Source organism: Parasteatoda tepidariorum, chromosome 5, assembly GCF_982258835.1.
Source record: "Parasteatoda tepidariorum strain Cologne lab strain chromosome 5, Ptep-v5.0, whole genome shotgun sequence".
In the NCBI taxonomy this organism is placed as follows: domain Eukaryota; kingdom Metazoa; phylum Arthropoda; class Arachnida; order Araneae; family Theridiidae; genus Parasteatoda; species Parasteatoda tepidariorum.
In genome coordinates, this window is record NC_141759.1 from 35375665 (window position 1) to 35395949 (window position 20285).

Below are 20285 nucleotides of genomic sequence, written 5' to 3' on the forward strand. Positions count from 1 at the left end.
AGTCATGCTATACTTTTTAAAAAGCAAGCAAAATAGTTAAATATATGTAAAATTTACTTTGTAGTTATTTACCGTCTTTTTCATTATTTAGCGTGTCCAGACAACGCCTCCTATAACTGAAAGCCTCCACACGGTTTTTTGTAGGTAGTCCAATCAGACCACTATGAAGGTAAACCAAGCAGTGAAAGAACTATTTAATATGATATCTATTAAAAATTAGAAAGTGGTAGCAAATATATGTCTAAAAATTTTTTTAATTTATGAATATAATTGGTTTGTCTTGTTTACTTGTCAACCACTACAGATTCAATTCTCAAATATATATGATAAATTTCGCTCCAGTACTTTTAAAATAGCTGTAACAGAGATGCCAACTTGCTCCGGACAGCAAATAAATATTTTAAAGTGGTAGTTAATCAATTGTCATTCTTGGTTTAATAACATTCAATTTAGTAGATTTTTATCCACCACTATTTCTAAATAATTCGTAGGCTTATATAATTCACCACTTTATTGCACATATGTCATGCTATACCTCTTAAAAAGCAAGCAAAAATAGTCAAATATTTTCAAAATTTGGTTTGTAGTTATTTACCGTTTTTTTAAATATTTTGGCGTGTCCGGAGCAGTTGAGCTCCGGAGCTCTGCTGTAATAGCACCCCACAGACTGCTGAACTCAAACTGTCTTTTATTTTAACTTTTTATACTATTTTATGATGTATGGGATATGGGCCTTCTGCGTGGCCCTGGTGCCCAATTTTTTGTAAATAAAGGAAAGGAAAGGAAACTTTTAAAATAGAATTAGGGTTCATGAGCACAAGTTGTTCGCTTTTTAAATGATCTGAGAAGACTACTTATAAGAAACCGTGTGGAGGCTTTCTGATGTAGGAGGTGATGTTCCGGAGCAGTTGGCATCTCTGGTCATAGGCATGCTAGATATAGTAAGTTCCTTTTTTCTCATGATCGAAAAAAGGATAATATTTTTTAGGTATTACTCAACTTTGGTTATTTTAAACTTTTTTACTATTGATGCACTATTAAAAATTTAAAAACTGATAATTTATTTATTTTAACTCTTTCGATATAATGAAAATAATCATATTTATATTGCATTACATTACAAAGTTCTTTAAATCATAAGTAATATTAGAAAATTGTAAACTTGGCTAAAACTCTAATCAACCTGTACTTTTTTTCTAAGTACTTTTTACATCACGATTAAGGGATAAGCAAGCGAGGAATGAGTTTAATTATAAAAACAAATGCAGTTTTTTCTTCTTTTACGTTATTTTATCAATATAAAATTTGCATATAACTCTTGAATAGTTATTTCAAAAATGAATTTTAAAAAAAAACATGAAAGTTTAATGTGTATATCTCAAAGTAGGATTTGTGTTTAAAATTATTATGTTGATATAAAATTGTAAACAATGCAATTTAACAAAAGTTTAATGTTACAATGCTCTTTTTTAAGTTCAAACAAGTTGATCATAGGAATAAAATATTTTTATCAAAGACAATTCTAATTTTTCTTTATTTCTTTCTTTATTCAATAATATTGCACCCGTACATAAAGAGAACTCATAAAACGATGGACTGATTTTATCGATGATATAAACACTACAGAAATTGTTCGATTTCAGTAATTTTATGAGCTACATTCATCAAATATCGATTTCGTAAAGTGGATTTTATTGTTTTAACATTTTTAAAATATCGCCTTCTTTACCTTGAATAGAAAATTCTCAACCATGCTGTTCTACCATAATCCTGTAATAACTCTCAGCTGTTGACCTCATCGCTTTATTTTACAAATAAAAAAGACCTTTATGAATTTCGTTGAGTCAATAAAATTCCTAAGTTATCGTTTGGCAACATTCTTAGTATCGTCATACTCGTTTATTTTAAGGTAAATTTCAACTATTACTGCCAATAGATGTTTGTTCGTTCTCAAAAAAATTTATTTACTTCTTTAAATTTTCCCGACGGCTCAATTTTTATTTGTATATACTAATATGCACCTTTAAACATTTCATTTGTTCTCTTTTATATGGACATTATATAAACATTATTAACCCTTTCCCTGTAGAAAGTTCACAAAGGCTTATTTTTATGTTGATGAGAAAAGTGAAGAAATGATTAAAAAAAAGAGGATGGTAAAACTATTAAGGTAAGAAATTTTATATTATTAGCAGTATTAGCACTAATACTAATACTTTTATATTATTAGCACTAATAATATAATTCTTTTTAAAAATTTATGAAGACTTTAGAATAACAGATCATTACTATTTCTGACTTTTAATGTTTATATATGTTTAAATTATTTATATGTAGTGCTGGAAAAAAATTATTTTAAGTCCAATCCAATAAAATATTACCTTCGTTATAACTATAGGATAACTATTTTCAATAATAAAGGGAATTCCTTAGTAGTTTAAGAGAATGTAACTGAGAGATTTCGCATTGAAGGATTTTTAACCAATTTAGGAAGACAGTTGTCATGATGTTAATAATATTTTTATAAAAAACATGTGAGAAATCATTTATGCTTATTTGATATATTCAACAACAAACACTTTTTTTTAAATTATCATTGTAATTAATACATTTTTAGAATAGCAAATATCTTATTTAAAACAACAGAAGATAAAATGGAAGTCTAGATTTTAACACGTTGAATGCAACGGTAATTTTAAATGGCTTGCTCGTCGGTAAATGACTACAAACTAAATTTGCAAATATAGACAGATTTTGCTGGTTTATAAAAGGATTGGCATAACATAGCTGTCATTTCATTCCATTTATTAACAAAAAATTGGGTACCTGGGCCGCGCAGCGGGCCCTGTCCCATACATCATGAATTAAAAACATTATGTGAAAACATTTTGATTTTGCAACATTATGGTATGCAATGATATAACATAGCTGAAGAAAGTGGCGAATTATATATAACTAAGTATTGCTTAAAAATAGTGGTAGATAAAAATCTACTAAATTGAATTTATTAAACTAAGAATCATAATAATTAAGTAAATTTTGAATAAATTTTCTGCAATTCCATAAAAGAGTGTAAATTTTATATTTCTATATCAGGGCTGTCCAACTGCAAAGAGCCCACGGGCCAGAATTCCTGTCACTGATCACCTAGCAGGCTGTAGTTTGAAAAAGTTTAACAATAACCCCTTGCCTCTTCTAGAATAACAATTAATAGGTGAATTATGAAACAATGGAACAGAAGGATTATAAAACAATTTGCTTACATTTTAATGGGAAAACTGAGGCCGATCAGCCTGAATAAGAAGTTGGCGGGCCGCACAATATGTGTTGGGGGCTGCATGCGGCCCGTGGGCCGCCAGTTGGACAGCCCTGTTCTATATCATGTTATACGCTGTCAGCCAGCTGTTTTTCGCCGCCTATGTGAAAGGTCAATGTCAGCCACCGGTGGTTGACGCGGCATAAATGTAATTTCAGTGTCAGCCACCGATAGCTGATGCAGCACTCAGTGTGTTTTTTAAAAAAAAAAAAAAAAAAAAAAAAAAAAAATTTCAAACTGGTAAAACTTGATGTTTTTAAATATAGTACTTTTTTAAAGCTTAGTACTTGTTTTCAATGTGAAGTCAAAATTCCTTAACCGATAAAAAATGCAAAGTAAATAATATTTTTTGAAACTGAATAATCAACCAGTCTTTTTGTTATAAAAATAGAATAAATTAATTTTCCAAACTCTTATATGAACAAAAAAAATTTTAATATTTGTCTATATTCTGCAAATGTTTAAAAATAATATCCAGCAAAGATTATACGATTAGTTTTTAAAATCATGCAAGCAAAGTTACGATAACTTTTCAAAGAAAATAATCGTTTAGCAAAACCATTTGCTTACCTCTTAAACCCTATGAAAGGAAAAGTAGCTTTCAATATGGATTTAAGAAAAGTTTACTGATTGGAAGTTAGATTTACGTCGTAATGAATACATTTTTGGTTTTTAAAGTTAGAAAGAAAATATCTTACTCTTGTTACTATTCTTACTATTGTACTTACTTATAACTCTTGTTACTACTTACTATTCTTAATTTAATGCCTCAAACATAAGCATAGAAGATTTAGCAGTTCTTCAATTATGCATTTAAATGTTGGCCAAATAGCTTACTTAAAAAATTATTATTTATTTTCTACCACTTTGTTAAATTTTTCCTTGCATTCAAAAAAAGATATTTGCTGTTTATGCTTGAGTTGAGCCTCCACGCAATTTTTTATAGGTAGTTAGAGTTTAAAAATCGCCCAAGTTTAAAAAAGCGACCCATCCAATATTATTATACTTGTGTTTACAATGTGAAGCGTTTTTTTTTTTCAATTTAACTTTAAACGAAACAAATGAATTCAAAAGACTCCGCCAGCATGCTATGATGCTACACAAAAAATAACAAACGGTGTTATTTTACACAAATATTGTTAAATAGGAGATAACACTTAAAACATGACAAGCCCTATGTTTGTTTGTTTTTTGTATTGCGATATTAATTTTCTCAAATTTGTTTCCGACCAATTACCTAGAATTTATAAATTAAAGAAAATTCTTATAAATGGTAAAATTACGCTTCAATTAAAAAACTAATCAAAATAATAAAAGTTTCTAGACTATCAAGCCGTTCACACATCACCTCGTAAACATAACATAAACAGAGGGATACACTGGAAGCTTCCTGAATTTCTTCTAGGTTAAGGATGCTTGTTATTGTTGACTTTCGGTGAACCATTTATATGAAACGCCACTTTCTACCAACAATCTCGTGGTGACACTATTAAAATGTTGACAAAATTACTGAAACTTTGGAAAGCTTCAGTTTTTAATTGTTTTCCATTCTAAAAAATACTTTTTAAAAAGTGGAGTAGTTGGCAACTTTAGAAAAGTCTAACCCATTTATACTGAGCCTTTGACATGATATAAGGTGGTATGAAGTATCTGCTCGTGGTAGCTGGCACCTCACTTCTTCATCTGTATTAAGCCCTGGGGTGACTGAGACTGTTTGGCGTAAAGTAGTTCTTATAAGAAAAGTACTTATATAAAAAACATGCATATAGCATAAGTGCTTCATTATTAAAATTTACTTTGCACAAATGAACACAAATGAACTCCTTCAGTCCTCTTAGTATTACTAATAAAAATATTTAAATTTAGATCCGAATTCAAAGAACTGTGCTTTTTAAAAGTTAAAGTGTTAGGCAACAAAAATAAATGTATAATTGATGTAAACCATTTTTAACACTAGAAAGACTGAAACTTAGTATAGACCTATATTGCTCAAAAGCAGTCAAAATGATTGGATTGTAAAAGTGTAAATAATGTGTAAAAAAATTTGTTTAAAATTAATTTTTATATTATTTACAGTTATATAACAAGTAAATATTAACAATAAAAAAATTATATGTTGTACAAAATTCTAAGAAATTGTGTCATTATACACATCATTGTTTTTCTAATTGAAATTAAAAGCAGGCAAAATGACTTCCTTAGGCAATCTAGTGTTAGAAAAAGGAACCGTCCTTTATAAGAATGCTAGTAACAAAAGAATTCCGCCATGTTCAATCACTATTCGAATCACTATGGGATTCGGATCTCTGATTTGAATCAAGTAATTTAGACCAGTGTTCCCCAACCTTTTTATCGCCGCGGACCCGTCAACGTTTGATAATTTTACCGTGGCCTGCTGGTGGTGTGTGTGGGGGGGGGGGCGTTGATTGTTTATATTTTAGATTATTTCGATTTATCTATATATATATTTCTCTTACACGGCACCAAAAAAAAGCCTCATTACAACTCCCCGAATGGCAACGTTAGAAAATCGACCAATGATTGCTGCTAAAAATGTCACATGGCAAATGTCACATGAGGTGGCTCAACATATAGCGCTTTTAAAAACGGAAACAATAACCAGAGTGAGCATTATCAGATTGTTCAATTCAGATTCATGCCCTAAAAACATGATAATATTTAATTTAAACTCAATTAGGAATTGATTAGGCTGGCCTTCTCCATGACTTTACTTTTCTCCAAGCTTTGGACATGTACCTAGGTCATTATGGACCCTTTACCATATAGCCCAAAGCTTGGCTACTGGTCCGGCTCCACTCCAGCCTAGGAACGAGCCCAGTCAGCAAGAATTTATTGAAAGCAAAAATATTTACAAACTTCTAAATATAATTTTGGCATAATTTTACAAAGTGGTAAGAATGAGTAAAATAGATAGAGTTGTTGACATTTTACAATTTAGATATGTTTTACTAAGCAAATATCCAGGAATTCCAATTTCTTTTTTAATGTTTATGAGATAAATTTTTTACGGTACGGTAATAGTTTAATAATTTTTTTTTTTTTTTTTTTTTTTTTTTTTAGTAAATTTAGTTAAGGTTAATGTTCCAAAAGTACAATGAGGAATTCATAGATATCCGTGAAGATAGAAGAGTTAGAAAATAAAATACAATAAAGAAAATAAATAAAACATAGAATAGAAGTCTTCCAAGCAGTTACAAAAGAGCCTGTAAAACTTAAGAAAACAAAACATAGCATAAGTTATTTTGAGTTAATTTTTGTTCTAGAATTGTATGTGGGGACTTGTAAAGTCTGATTTTGGATAGGATTGGGAATTATTTCAAAGATTTGAGAACAGTGAAAAAGGTTTGAAAACATATGTGAAGATAATCATTTTTTATGATTGTTGGCAATCGTTTTACGTAGATGTTGGAGATGATGAATATATGTTGGACATGTCGGAGAAGATGCTGCGTGGTTGCAGTTAATGGACATGTTGAATTCAATATTCGAGTTGTAACAGTTGATACAGTAGTTGCTGATCTCCTTGCATTGGGAGGAGTCGTGTCCTTTGAAACCGCAAGCTTCACACACACTTGTGGGGGCTGAGCAATTTGCTTGATGGTGACCAAGTTCTTGGCATTTATGGCAACGGAGGAGAAGGATTCTTTTTTTTATAAAGCATCTGAAAAGACCTATATAGAAGGAATTTAGTTGGAGGAGTTGATCTGCAATTTTTTTGTTGACTTTAATTATTACGTGACGTTTGTTTACATCTTTTTTATGTTCGATGTCTTTAATATGTAAGATGATATCTTTGTCGTTGATTTGATCTTTTAGAGTTAGAAATAATTCTTCGATTGAGTAGAGATGAGGAACGTTGAGCATAATAAGATGTGTTAATTTTTCTCGCTTGTCCTTTATTGTTAGACCTGAATTTTGTAGTTCTGCGTTAGCCGTTTCTCTTTCATGTCTGTTGTTGAAAATTTGTTCGATGTATTTTTTGTTTTTGTGGATTTTCTTTACTTTTAGTTTCGGACAATTTTGTTGAAGTTTCGAGAGGATGAGGTCTGTGTTTTTGTCTACTGTTCCTTCTATGACTAATGGTGTAGGATGTAGTTCTTTTTCTGTAGTTGAGGAGGATTGTTCTGGATTATTTAGGTTGTTGATGTTTGATGTCGTTAAGGATGATTCGTGTTTTTCGAGGCGTTTGTTAATTTTCTCAAGTTTTTCATCAAGTGATTGAAGAAATCCTGGGATAAGATTATTTTCGACTAAACTGTCCTGTTGGTTACCGAAAAGCTCTTCAGTATTAGTTTCCGTTGAAATGGAGGTTTTGGTTGGTGAGACTTGTACTGAAGCAAATTGTTGAGACGTTAGCTTACGAAGTTTGGTGAGTGCTGATATGCAGTCAAACCTGTGTTTGGATGGGAGGTAGTATTTATTGCAATTCATGGAGACTATACTCTTTTCCAGGAACGAGATAGTAGAACATATTTCTTCTTGTCAGGTTTTCCTTAATGCCTCGGAAGAGAATTGATGGTTGTTAGGTTGTTCTCTGGTGTCGTGTAGGGGGAGAGTTACACCTAGTGACCCTTGCTGGATTTCCGAGGAAGTGGAAGACGAAGATAGGTGGAGGTTCCGTTCCTGATTTCCGAGTGTTTGCGGAATAGTGAAGGTTGGTTTCTCTTGTTGGCTGGTACTGTTACAAGCTATTGGAGATAGTGGCTGAGAATTGAGCGATTCTATCGATTCTCGTTCGTTGATCCTGCTGAGGTTGGAGGCATGAGAAGGTTGTCGTGCACTGTCAGGATGCGGAGGTGGTTGATTTTTTGGAGTTGGTAGAAATGTTCGAGTTCTATTGATTGATGGTTTTGGGAGATGAGATTGTGCGATGGTTAACAAGGTTGTTGGACATTCGTTATAATCATGTTGGGCTCTTGGAGTCAGTTGGTTGCTGCGGTATGAACTCCTTGTCATGATGGGGGTAGTAGGAGTCTGGTGGTTTTGAGGAAGTGGTTGGTTATGATGAAATCCCCTACTTGAAGTCAGTTGCATGCTGCGGTAATGATTAGATCCCCTTCTTGGAGTTTGTTGCATGCTGCGGTTTGGACTCCTTGTTGTTGTTGGTGAAGTTGGGGTAAGTAAGTCCTTATTTTGATTTTGCGAATTCCTTATGGGTGAATTTATTTCTTGGTTTGATTAATGTCTTTTGTTTTTTGACTTAGAGTGCTCTATCTGATAATAGTTTGGATTTTTATTTTTATTAATTAAAGTGGCGGGGGTGAGTCCCCTCCAGAACCCGTGGGAGAGCCAGAGAATTGATGTGTGAAAGATTATTCCAAATTTTGAGGAAAGTAATAAAGAGTTGGTGACGTTCCCTTGATTCGGCTTAACCGTTGCCAGTTGATGGGGTGAGTAGGTGATAATAAATCACTTGTTTGTTAGCAGGTGGGATTGAAAATTAAATTTTTTTTGGGGGGGGGAGTGGGGGTGGGGGTGTGAGGGTGAAGTTATGTTAGCGAAGGTTTTTGGTTTGTTCCTAAAAGTAGCAATATTTGGAAAGAAAAAAGTTGTTCTGTTTTGGCGAGAAAACAAGTACCGATTTGCATTAAGTTAAGGATTTTGATCGGTAGGTTTACATTAAGTAAAAGATTTTGATCTGAATTTTTTTTTGGGGGGGGGAGTGGGGGTGAAGTGAGGGGTGGGGTGTTTGAGGGTGAAGTTATGTCAGTGGGGATTTTTGGTTATTCCTATAAAAAGCAATAATTAAAAAAAAAAAGTTGTTCTGTTTTTGGCGAGAAAACAAGTGCCGGTTTACATTAAGTTAAAGATTTTGATCAGTGGATTTTTTTTTGGGGGGGGAGCCGGGGGGGAAGTGGGGGGGTGAGTGGGGGAAGTGGGGGGGCTGGGAGTGAGGTGGTGGTGGTGGAAGTTTGAGATTTAAGACAATTTAAGTTTTAATGGTCGGTGCTGACAATGTGCGGATGAGCTAAAGATAATTTTAGAAGAGTTGTCCATTTTGAATCTCTATGGATTGTAATTAGTTTGGTGAGATTGAGAGTTATTATTGATATTTAGAAAAGAATAAGAGGGGGTGGATGCTAACAAGGTGCGGAAAAGCCTAACAAAGTTAATTGAAGATTGATCTTATGATAAGATTCTAAAGTTGATTCCTTTTTATTTTAAAACTTATTAATTTTCAAGATTTTGATAAATTGGTGAAGTTTACCTAATTTTAGGCGAATTTTAAGTTTTGAAGGTCGGTGCTACCAAAGTGTGGAGGAGCAATATTTTTTTTTTTTTTTTTTTTTTTTTAATAAAGTTGTCTTTGTTTGGATGCCTATGGAGAATGCAATATGATTAATGGAACTATGAATTATTTTTTAATTTTTTATTAGGATAAGAGAAGATAGGGTTGGTGCAAGCTAGGTGCAAAAATGCTATTTGAAGGTTGGTCTTATGAAAAGACTCTTATTTGAGTTGAGAGCTCGCTAATGGAAGATAGAAAGCGACAATGCTAAAGCTGTAGGGAGAAAGTTGAAATGGCGATAGAACTAGTTCCACATACTATTACCATGTCTATTGATTAATGCGGTCATATGGGAAAAGCTATGATGTGTTGAAAATTAAGGTAAGCAACTGGCAATGGTTACGTTAGAAATTATAAAATGGCGAAAAAATTAGTACTAAAAACATAATAATCATAATAGAGCAAATTAAGCATTATACATTAAACACTGGGTGGCCAACGCTATGAAAATAAACAATTGATAAACAATAAGCATACCATTAGATGATTGTTTCATATACTCTAAGAAGATGACTTGGTACAGTGAGGTCCACAGTAGGTTGATGTTCTATAACCTAAGATTGTTTATTGGTTGAAGCGACCAAGAGAAGTTTTTGATTGTTGTTGATAATCGTGTAAATAAGTAAGACACAACAGTACACAAGTATAAAAGATTTTAATAAAAAGTCATGTAATATAATGATAAATGCAAATAGATAAACAATAGAAGATATAAAGAAAGAGTTTCTTAAAAATATGTTTATACTCTGACTCTGAGAAGAATGATAATACCCATAAGAAGAGAAGCTAAAAAATTTACAATTGGTTCATTGAAAAGAATAATAATTATTGAAAGCTGGGCGTAGCGTGATTGTAAGAGCTTAACTGTTACTGTAATCATTGCTAAGGTTTGTTTACATAAAAATGGCTATAATTTGCATTGAAAAAGAACGCCGAAAATGTGAAAAAGATGTTTATTAGAAAATCAATAATAAAATAAGTAATGGGTTAAAAATTTTGAAACAAGTGGTTATACATTAAGCATGAGTTGGGGCATGACATATAAAAAAGTTAGAGCACACAGTAACAATTAAGTCTAAATAAATATCTCTCAAAGTCAGAGTACAAAATAAAAAATATTTAACATAGCGATGGCCTATACCTAGAAATGACAATAAAATTTAAAGTTGCTGAAAAATAGTAATACGATCGCCGAAAATTAAAACAAAGTATAGTGACATTAAGAGAATCGCTTTTAGCATTGAAATGGACAAGCAATTTTAAGTTTAGATTCATTTATTAATATTTATAAGTGCTGAAAATTAGCGATTGAAAAATTCTGCATAGAGATACATGCTAAGATGGCGATCGTATACATTAAGCCTGAATCAATGGAACGTCAATTTTAAAAATTTAAAACATGAAAAATTGGGCTCCCAAGGCCCGGAAAAGACTCACCGGAGATGCCAAGGACTAATACATGTCATTATATACACAAGGTCAGACTTTTGAGAAAATCAGTTTAGTATTGACTAAACAAGTTTTTAGTCATGGAGAACTTTATGTTGGCCTGTCAAGAGTTAAGCCATTTGACAGCCTTTCAGTAATTGCTCCAAGATGCCAAATCTATAATTGTGTTATCAAAGAAATTCTAAATGCTTAGTGTTAATTTCTTAGAGTTTTGCAGAAAAAAATGTTTTTTGGAAAAAATTTAATTGAAGCTTCTATTGGCAGTAGGCAAGGGGAACAGCCAAAATGAAAACTCCCCTGTTAGAAATGCAGCATGGCGACCTCCACGTGGTATTTCTCGGGTAATACTAACTGCCATGCATTTTAATTTATTGTATGTAAAACATCCTTATTTTGTTCTAAAATGTTATGTACTTTATCACAAATGTTAATTAATATAGAAATTGATTTCAATAATGCTGATCACCAAAAAATATTTCATTTTTCGATAAAACAAATTTTTGTGTTCTTGAAAATGAAAGACTTTCTGAGGGTTATTATCTCACAAGGAAAAGTTAGGGTTTAAAGTTTATACTTTTAAATAATAAAATTTTTTTCTTAAACTTTCAGAATTTCTAGCATTAACTAATTTATTATACAAATTTAGTTGAATTTAGGTGAGTAACTGCAATATTTGATAATTTATTTTGCTAATATGTTCATGCGTTCAAAATTTAGCTAAAGTTTTGACTTTTTCACCATGTACAATCTAAGTAGCTAATATACTTTTTTAAAAGCCAATAAGAACATTGATAGAAGTCTTCTACATAAGTACAATACTATGTCTTTAATAATAAAATACTATGTTGTTGATGATAATATACTATGTCTTTGTGCTACCACTTAATTCGAAAAGTGATTTGAGTTGCTAAATGAAATAATAATTTGAATCAATTAATATAAATTAGGGATCACTAATGATTTAAAACAAATGATCACGGATTCACTTTACTTGAATCTCGTGATTCCAATCATTAATTCGGATCAAATGATTAAATCAAGTGACTGGTCGTATCAATTGACTATTCAAAGCTCAACTCACTATAGAAATCAAATGACTCAATTCCCTATTTGAATCAAGTAACTGAAACAGCTGATTCGTATCGTTTATAACCGAATCACTTGATTCGAATCACTTACTGATCGAGTGTTTCAGATCACTATCTGAATAAAGTAATCACTGGTTCAAATCACGTGATCACTGGTTAGAATCAAGTAATTCGTACTATTATTTGAATCAAATGAAATCGAAAGATTTAGATCACGGTCGTTATTGAGTAATAAAGTGACACATCACTTATCGTATAACTGATTGGAACACTTATTAGGTTGTTAAAAAAGAACTGCAACATTCGTTAAATATATATATAACAACAGCACTTGTTTATAGCAATAACGAATCAAAACTGGAGGTTCAGTTTTATCCAAAATCATTTAGAGCTAATTGATGAAAGTTTAAACTTAGAACACCAAAAAACAACAACTCAAAATAAAAATTCATATAAGTTGAAATTTTCGTAAGTGACGCAGAACTTTCTTTACAACATAATAGTTCGAACCTTGATCTGAATCATTTAGTTCGAACCTTGATCTGAATCATTTAGTTCGTACCATAATAAGATTCACTTGATTCGAAAAGTGGTTCGAATCATTTGATTCGAATAGTGATACGAATAACTTAAAACAAATCAGTTATCTGAATCCCTTGATTTACGTTAATGATTTTAATTAGTCTCCCAAATCGCCTAATGCAAACAATTTAATTCCAAATACTTGAATTGAATAGGTGATTTGAATCACTTGATTCGCTTAGTGATTCAAATAGTGACTGAACTAGGATTAAAATAATTCCCATTTCAGTTTAATTAACCTGGAGTTTTTTAAGTTTCAAGATTATGTTTTTTGAATGCTATCTTCGAGGTTAAATCATTGAATACTCCTGATTTTTGAAATTAAATGGAAAACTGTTGCATTATTTTTATTATTATTATTTTTTGTATGTGAATTTTTAAAATTTTTTGAATCGTAGATCAAAATAACATTACAACACACGCATTAAGAATTCTAAAGTGCTTTATGAAAATTTTTAATTTCAAATGGTGTATGCGAAATAAAAGTAAATGAAATTTGAGAAACTAGAATTTCTTATAACTTAAATCTGTTAAAAAATATTATTCGAATCCACTGAATAGATTCACCGATTGAGTTATCTGAATCATTGATTGCAATCACCAAATCCAAAGCATCCAAAATCTAATCTGGATAATGGAATTCACCACTAGAAAAACACATATTGAAACAAGTTGGGAATGAGTAATTCTAATCATTTATATATAATTTTTATTCTTAGTGTGCAAGTGAAATCTGGTAAACTTCTGACAAAAGGTACAATTTTGCTTCCAAGATCTCCTAAATGTCAGAATATTTTCATTCATTCTTACTATTGTTTTTATTTTATTTTATTTTGTTTTCGTAAATAAATTTTCATTTAATTTTATTTTATTAAGTATTTATTAGCGTTTTATATAATATAGATTAGCCATATGATGCTCACTACGTGCTCTTGCGCGCCGAAGCCCATCAATTAAAAATGAAAACTGTTGCCAGCGCGAGAAAAGAAATATCATCGGTTTTATTGATACATACGTACGTATTAGCGTTCTATATAATATAGATAGATTCCTTCTAAGGACAAAAACATGTAATCAAGCAAATAAACTTAATAAGTTTTTGACAGTTTACTTTTTTTAAGATTTTGCTGCTTCTGTTCCTATTTCTACAGTCCCTTTTAAAATACGTTTAAATAATTAATAAATTGTAAAAAAAAAATTTGTTTTTTCCCCTGTAATATGATATTTTTTTCAGGAGACGATCAGATGATTTTGCGATCATCGTAATTAATAAATTATGACTATATGGTTTTGAAAAATGCTTTTTTAAATGAAACAACAGTAAATTAAATAATCATTTACAAGTTATTTAAAGCATAAAATTTATAATATTTTTAAAAAATTATTTTTAAATAAAAGCTTATAAATATTTCATTAAAAATAATTTTTATTTTTATAATAAAAGCTTAAGTATCAAAGTACCCGGACAGTTTAAATTTCGAAGTAAATAGACAGCATTTTTCTGTCTTTTATAATTCTTGATAAAGAATAAAATAAGAGTAAAAGAAAAAAAAAATTTGATAGAGCCATAATCTTAAACAAACGATAGTAAAAATGATTCTAGTAAGTTTTGTGCCGAGAAGAAAAAGTTCAGAGAGGATAAAACTCCGTGACGTCATTCCATCCTGCCAATCAGCAAAATTATTCAGCATCGTCTGCTCTGAAATAAGCCTAGGGCAACTTCATTCCTCATATTACAAAAAGCACTCGAATATCGGTGATAAAAGCAGTGTTGCTCTGATTAAATAGGCCTGCTAGGCTATGGAAATGAATTAGTTGTAAGGAAAGTAGTTTTTGAAACTGTTTGGATCTTAGACAAACAAAAGGGGAAAAAAATTAACGACTTGTTTTGAAACAGGTATGTTTTTTTTGGAGTATTGCTCTGTCATTTACTTAGTTATTAAACAATACGAATCAGTTTCGTTCTATTTCGAGTTTTTGTTTTTTTATATGCTTTAGTTTTTACAAATTCAAAAAATGACTGTTGTAGAATAGAATAGTATAATTTAATAATTAACAAGTTTACACTTTTAAAACATTTTTTACGATATTAATGAACGAATTTTAATTTTTAAATTGTAGTATATTAGAGTTCGCTTATTTATTAATAAAGATTTACTGAATTTTGAAAATCAATTTACTTTAAATTCATTGATATAAAATATTTCATAGATATCTGACGAATTTTATAAATCATGGATGAGTTCAGAAAAGTTAAATTTTAACTGATTTATGATACCTTCCAAAATTTGAAATTAATACGAAATAATTTTGCTTTTCAATCGTCAACTAAAGTAGAAATTTTAATTATAAATAAAATTTTATCAATGCTCAAAGTCATGATTGTATATCTAACCTTTTGTACATTTTTTAGTTATTTATATGTAGTAGCAGACAGAATTCTAGTTCATTAAACATTACCTTTACTAATTTAACCTATTCTAAAAAACTATTTTCTGAAACTACGGAAATTTCTCAATAGTTTGGGGATTCGACTTTAGAGCTAAAAAGTATTGCAATTATTTTAAAAAATTTGTTTATTAAAAAAAATTATAATAATTTAATATATAATCAAAATGGATGTGCCTTTCCTTTTTTTCCCCTCCTAAGTTTCGAAAAGAAAGTGTGGATTCACTTCAGATCCAAATATTAACCCTTATATTATAACTGTATTCTTGTACTTGAATTTCTTTTCATCATTAATTTATAATTGTGAATAGGACTGATTTATAAATGCTTGGGCTGGAAAAAAGGAAATGCGTTTTTTTACTTTTTTTGGAAATGAGAAACCGTCCTTTTAAGAAGTCACAAGGCTCAAATTAACTAAATTATTATAATCACAGAGATGCCGACTTGCTCCGGACAGCAAATAAATGTTTTAAAGTGGTAGTTTATCAATTGTGATTCTTGGTTTAATAAATTCAATTTAGTAGATTTTTATCCACCTCTATTTCGAAATAATCCGTAGATTTATATCATTCACCACTTTATAGTAGTATGTCATGCTATGCCATTTAAAAAGCATGCAAAAATAGTCAACTATTTGCAAAATTTAGTTTGTTGTTATTTACCGTTCTTTTAATTATTTTGGCGTGTCCGGAGCAGTTGGCATCTCTGTAATCATATGTATTTATTAAATTAACAATCGAGAGGGCTAACTACCCTGGATAAATTTGGCGAATCATGTTAGTGCAGTGTTGCCACGGGCGACTATAAATGCAAATAAAGGTAGCTAATAAAATTTAAAATTTTATTAAAAGAGATTACAGTTAAAAAAAAATTTATAGCAAATTTTTTTCAGTTAACTACTGAAAGTGTATGCATGACTTAACTTGATATGTTGTTTTGCGAAGTGCCTGCCAGCGAAGCAGGCATCTGACTTCTTCATTTCATTTGCCCCAGGGCGATTAAGAGTTTTGGCGTTAGGCATAAGGAGTTGATAGGGTAATTGGCGGCTTATAGATCGACTGGAGGACTAGTGTAATCTGGTGAATGGTATACTCCCGAGTCGAGGATCATCTTAATAGTCATTTCCATTTCCTCATTGAATTTTTTTTAATTAACTATAATTTGAAATGTATGTCCTAGTAGTAGTCAAGATTGAATGTTAAGTTACAATACTTAAACAAATATGAAACAATATAAACAAATATAAACAAATAATGAATTCAGTTTCTACCACTTTTAACAATTACAGGCCTCAGTAATAACTCTTAGTATAAAATATTCCCATAAAAGGTTGTCACGATTTTTGTATAATATAGAATAAATCAGTGGTTTCCAACTGGCGGCCCGGGGACCGCATCCGGTCCGCGAAGCCTTTGTCTGCAGCCCGCGAAGCCTTTCTCTGCAGCCAGCGAACTAAAATATATTAGTTTTTTTTTTTGTGGACAATTTTCGTAAAAAATCTATATGGGTTTAAAATACTTTTCTCGTTAATGAAAACCTAATTTCATCGCTTTTGTGAAATTTATCATACCAACGGCTCAATAAAATTATTTCTCAGGATTTGCATCCAAGAAAATATTTATTCAAATACAAAAATAATCGTGTATGTTGCTCTTTTTTATTTATTTATTTTTATTTTTTTGTATTTTGTCAATATAATTTAGCATGCGTGTATCAGAAATTTTCTCGAAGAAATTCTCCGATTTAACTTTTTGAAACCACTCATTTTGGACGAAAATATTTACACACACATTTGTAAATTTTAAATGTAAATATCTATTCTCTGGTGGTTGCAGCAGACAAACCTCAATTTTCTCATTGAACATTTTGTGTGCTACTATGTAAGTTTTAATACCAACCTTTTTAAAGTTTTATATCTTAACATTTAGATATCTGTTGCGCATTAATTGTTTAATACATGGGTGCACATTAAAGTTATTGTAGCCCTGAATTCTTTTGTATACAATTAAATATTTTTAAAAATCTACTTCTTATTTTAATTTGTAATTCAATACTTTTGTTCTGTACAACTTGGGTAAGAATCTGACATTAATATTTAATGTTCCTTCAAACAGAAAAGAGTCCTACATAAAATTTAGATAAAGTTGCGGCTCGCCATTTGATATGTGTTTCTAATGGTGGCCCCCAGCCTCATGTTAGTTGGAAACCCCTGGAATAAATCATACCTTATATGAATATTTGCATATATAAAATCAATCAAAAGAGTGGGGTTTTATATGATTAACATTTAAATTTTCCGCATGTACTGGTGAGGAATATAACTTTCAATTATGTTTAATTAAATAAGAATCATTCATTGGGCCTTTCCGGAATGCTAATTTTCAATTCACAGCCTTTTACGACTCCTTCTCTTTTATAAGGATTCGCAGTAGTTGGTCGCAATTATAAAAATTCGTAGTAATATTGCAATTATAAATGAAAATTTTTATTAAAATTTGCTATCTAACTAGAATAAAAAAGTTATTTTTTAAAGAAAATAAACAGAAGAGAGAGTTATTAAAGGCGGCTGGGTCAAAAAATTGTTTCCGGAATTGCAAAATTTGATTAAAGATTTTAATCAGGCACGACAATAACAAGTGCGACCTTAAACAGTACATTCAGAGTGAAGTAACATAATTTAAATTTTACTTTATTTAACACGTTGAATGCCACGGGGGTCACCGGTGATCGGCACAGAGTTTGTTCGTAACGCCACGGGGGTCACCGGTGACCGGCGAAGTCAAGATTATTAGAAACGCATAACTCATAAATTTTTAATATTTTTATATTATTATCGTTACTAAAATGGTTTGAAGAAATTAATGCAATATAGAACACACAAAAATTGTTTTATTTATATACACAGAGATGTCAACTTGCTCCGGACGGCGAATAAATATTTTCAAGTGGTGGTTTATTAATTGTGATTCTTGGATTAATAAATTCAATTAAGTAGATTTTTATTCACCACTATTTCTAAACAATTCGTAGGTTTATATAATTCGCCACTTAATTCATTGAAGTTATGCTAGCAAAAAACTAGCAAATTCTGTCTAATATTTGCGATTTTAGTTCGTAGTCATTGTCATTTAGCGTGATGTTCAACGTGTTAAACATTTAAAAGCAATAATTTTTTTTTGTGTTTCAATTGTGGTTTCTAACATATGTACAGACGTGCCAACTTTTAATCCCTTCCTTTATCATTTTTCCCAGTGGTATTAAAATGGAATTAAAACTTCAATTTTAAGCAAACTTATACGTTGTATTTGAAAAAAATTAAGTTGACAACCATGATAGTAACGCATATTAATATATAAGCTTAACTTTTGTAAGAATAGTGGTGATCAAAATCATTTAAAAATTAAATTTATAAAAGAAAAATTAGTATATATTTACTACCACTTTAAATACGAAAATAAAATCTCCCGCAAAATCCGGGAGAGTTGGCAGGTATGTATGTAGAATTAATGTAACCAGGCAGGTTATATCATCACCTCCTACATTAAGAAGCCTCCACACGATCTTCTATAAGTAGTCCGCGCAGACTGTTTAAAAAGTTAACCAGTTGTGCTCATGAACCCAAAACCATACCTGCCAACTTTTAATCCTTTCCATTATAATTTTTCCCAGTGGTATTAAAATGGAATTAAAACTTCAATTTTAAGCAAAGAAATACGTTGTATTTGAGAAAATTTTAGTTGACAACAATGATAGTAACGCATATTAATATATGTGCTTAATTTTTGTAAGAATAGTGGTGATCAAAATCATTTAAAAATTAAATTTATAAAAGAAAAAATAGTATATATTTACTACCACTTTAAATATGAAAATAAAATCTTCCGGAAGAGTTGGCAGGTATGCCAAAACTAACTAACTAACTAATCAACTTTTTTCAGAGTACCTATCCATGTATGGATATCATGCCAAAACCTTAAAAGAAATTTATGTTATATATTTGAGAATTGAACCTGTAGTGGTTGACAAGTGAATAAGGCAAACGAATAATATTCATAAATAAAATAAATTTTTAGTCATATATTTGCTACCACTTTCTTATTTTAACTATATTCTGTATTAAATGACTCGCTCGGTAAGTGGATATCCTTCACAGTGGTCTGATCGGACTACCTATAAAAAACAGTGTGGAGGCTTTCAGTTATAGGAGGCGTTGGTTATATTCCACAGGAAAGAATTCAAATACAAAGCTTTGCTAGAAAGCTCCAGAAGAAATTTTCCCACAAACAGATGGATGTATCCCTGTACTTATCACACCTGTCGTTTTCTCATGCTTCTTGGTTAATGCTCGAGGAATTATTTTAACCTTGCAATTCTTTTATATTTTTAATAAGTATTGTTAGGATATTTATGTATTTATTTTAATTATACATACATTGCTGGCATCAAAATCACTTATGCATCAATTTTCAAATGCTAACTTATATGTTTTGTTACTACTTCAAAAAGAACTTACTACTTCAAATTTTGTTATTACTTCAAAAAGAAAATCACCGGCGAAAATCATGAGAATCCTCAGCTGTGTTAGGTATATGATCTAGATTTAAAGTATTTTAACTTTCATCGTCCAGAAGTAAACGCTGGAAATCTCGTGAGTGATCAAAAAAATGTTAATATGAATCGGAAAATGAAGAAAAACATGCAGAATAAAAATAGCCATAGTTTTATATCCATAATACATACCCTTCACTTTTAAGAATTGTGTGAATCAGGGGAGTAAACTAAAAAAAATTTTTAAAACAAATAGAAATTTTATAAAAATTTTTATCAGAAATTAAGAGTACAACTATTTTTCTATCTGGCCTTTAATATATCTGTTTGAATTGTTCATATGTGTGGTGGCTTTCACCTTTCAGTTGCGCTTTGGCGATTTATTATTTATTTCCACTCAGATGAATTAGTTAGAGCCCCTAGCGGGGCTGACGCTAAGATAACCAACACATATGAGTATGTGTGGTGGACGAAATTCTTTTAGTTTTTAATTATTAAACTATTAACACATTGCCTTTGTTACCACTAGAAAACATATTTTTCG

At 30.6% G+C, this 20285-nt stretch overlaps 1 protein-coding gene across 2 annotated transcripts in view; it reads left to right on the top strand.

The window, feature by feature from the left end:
- The first annotated feature begins 2089 nt into the window (after window positions 1–2089).
- The window catches only part of LOC107445032 (equilibrative nucleoside transporter 1), an 85258-nt gene continuing 67062 nt past the window's right edge, over window positions 2090–20285 (top strand). The window contains exon 1 of one of the 2 annotated variants that reach the window (XM_087163655.1): window positions 2090–2170. The gene's annotated coding sequence lies outside the window, so the exon portion shown is untranslated. Of the gene's footprint in view, window positions 2171–14381; window positions 14643–20285 lie in introns of those variants that run through there. The other variant, XM_087163654.1, reaches the window with a different exon arrangement.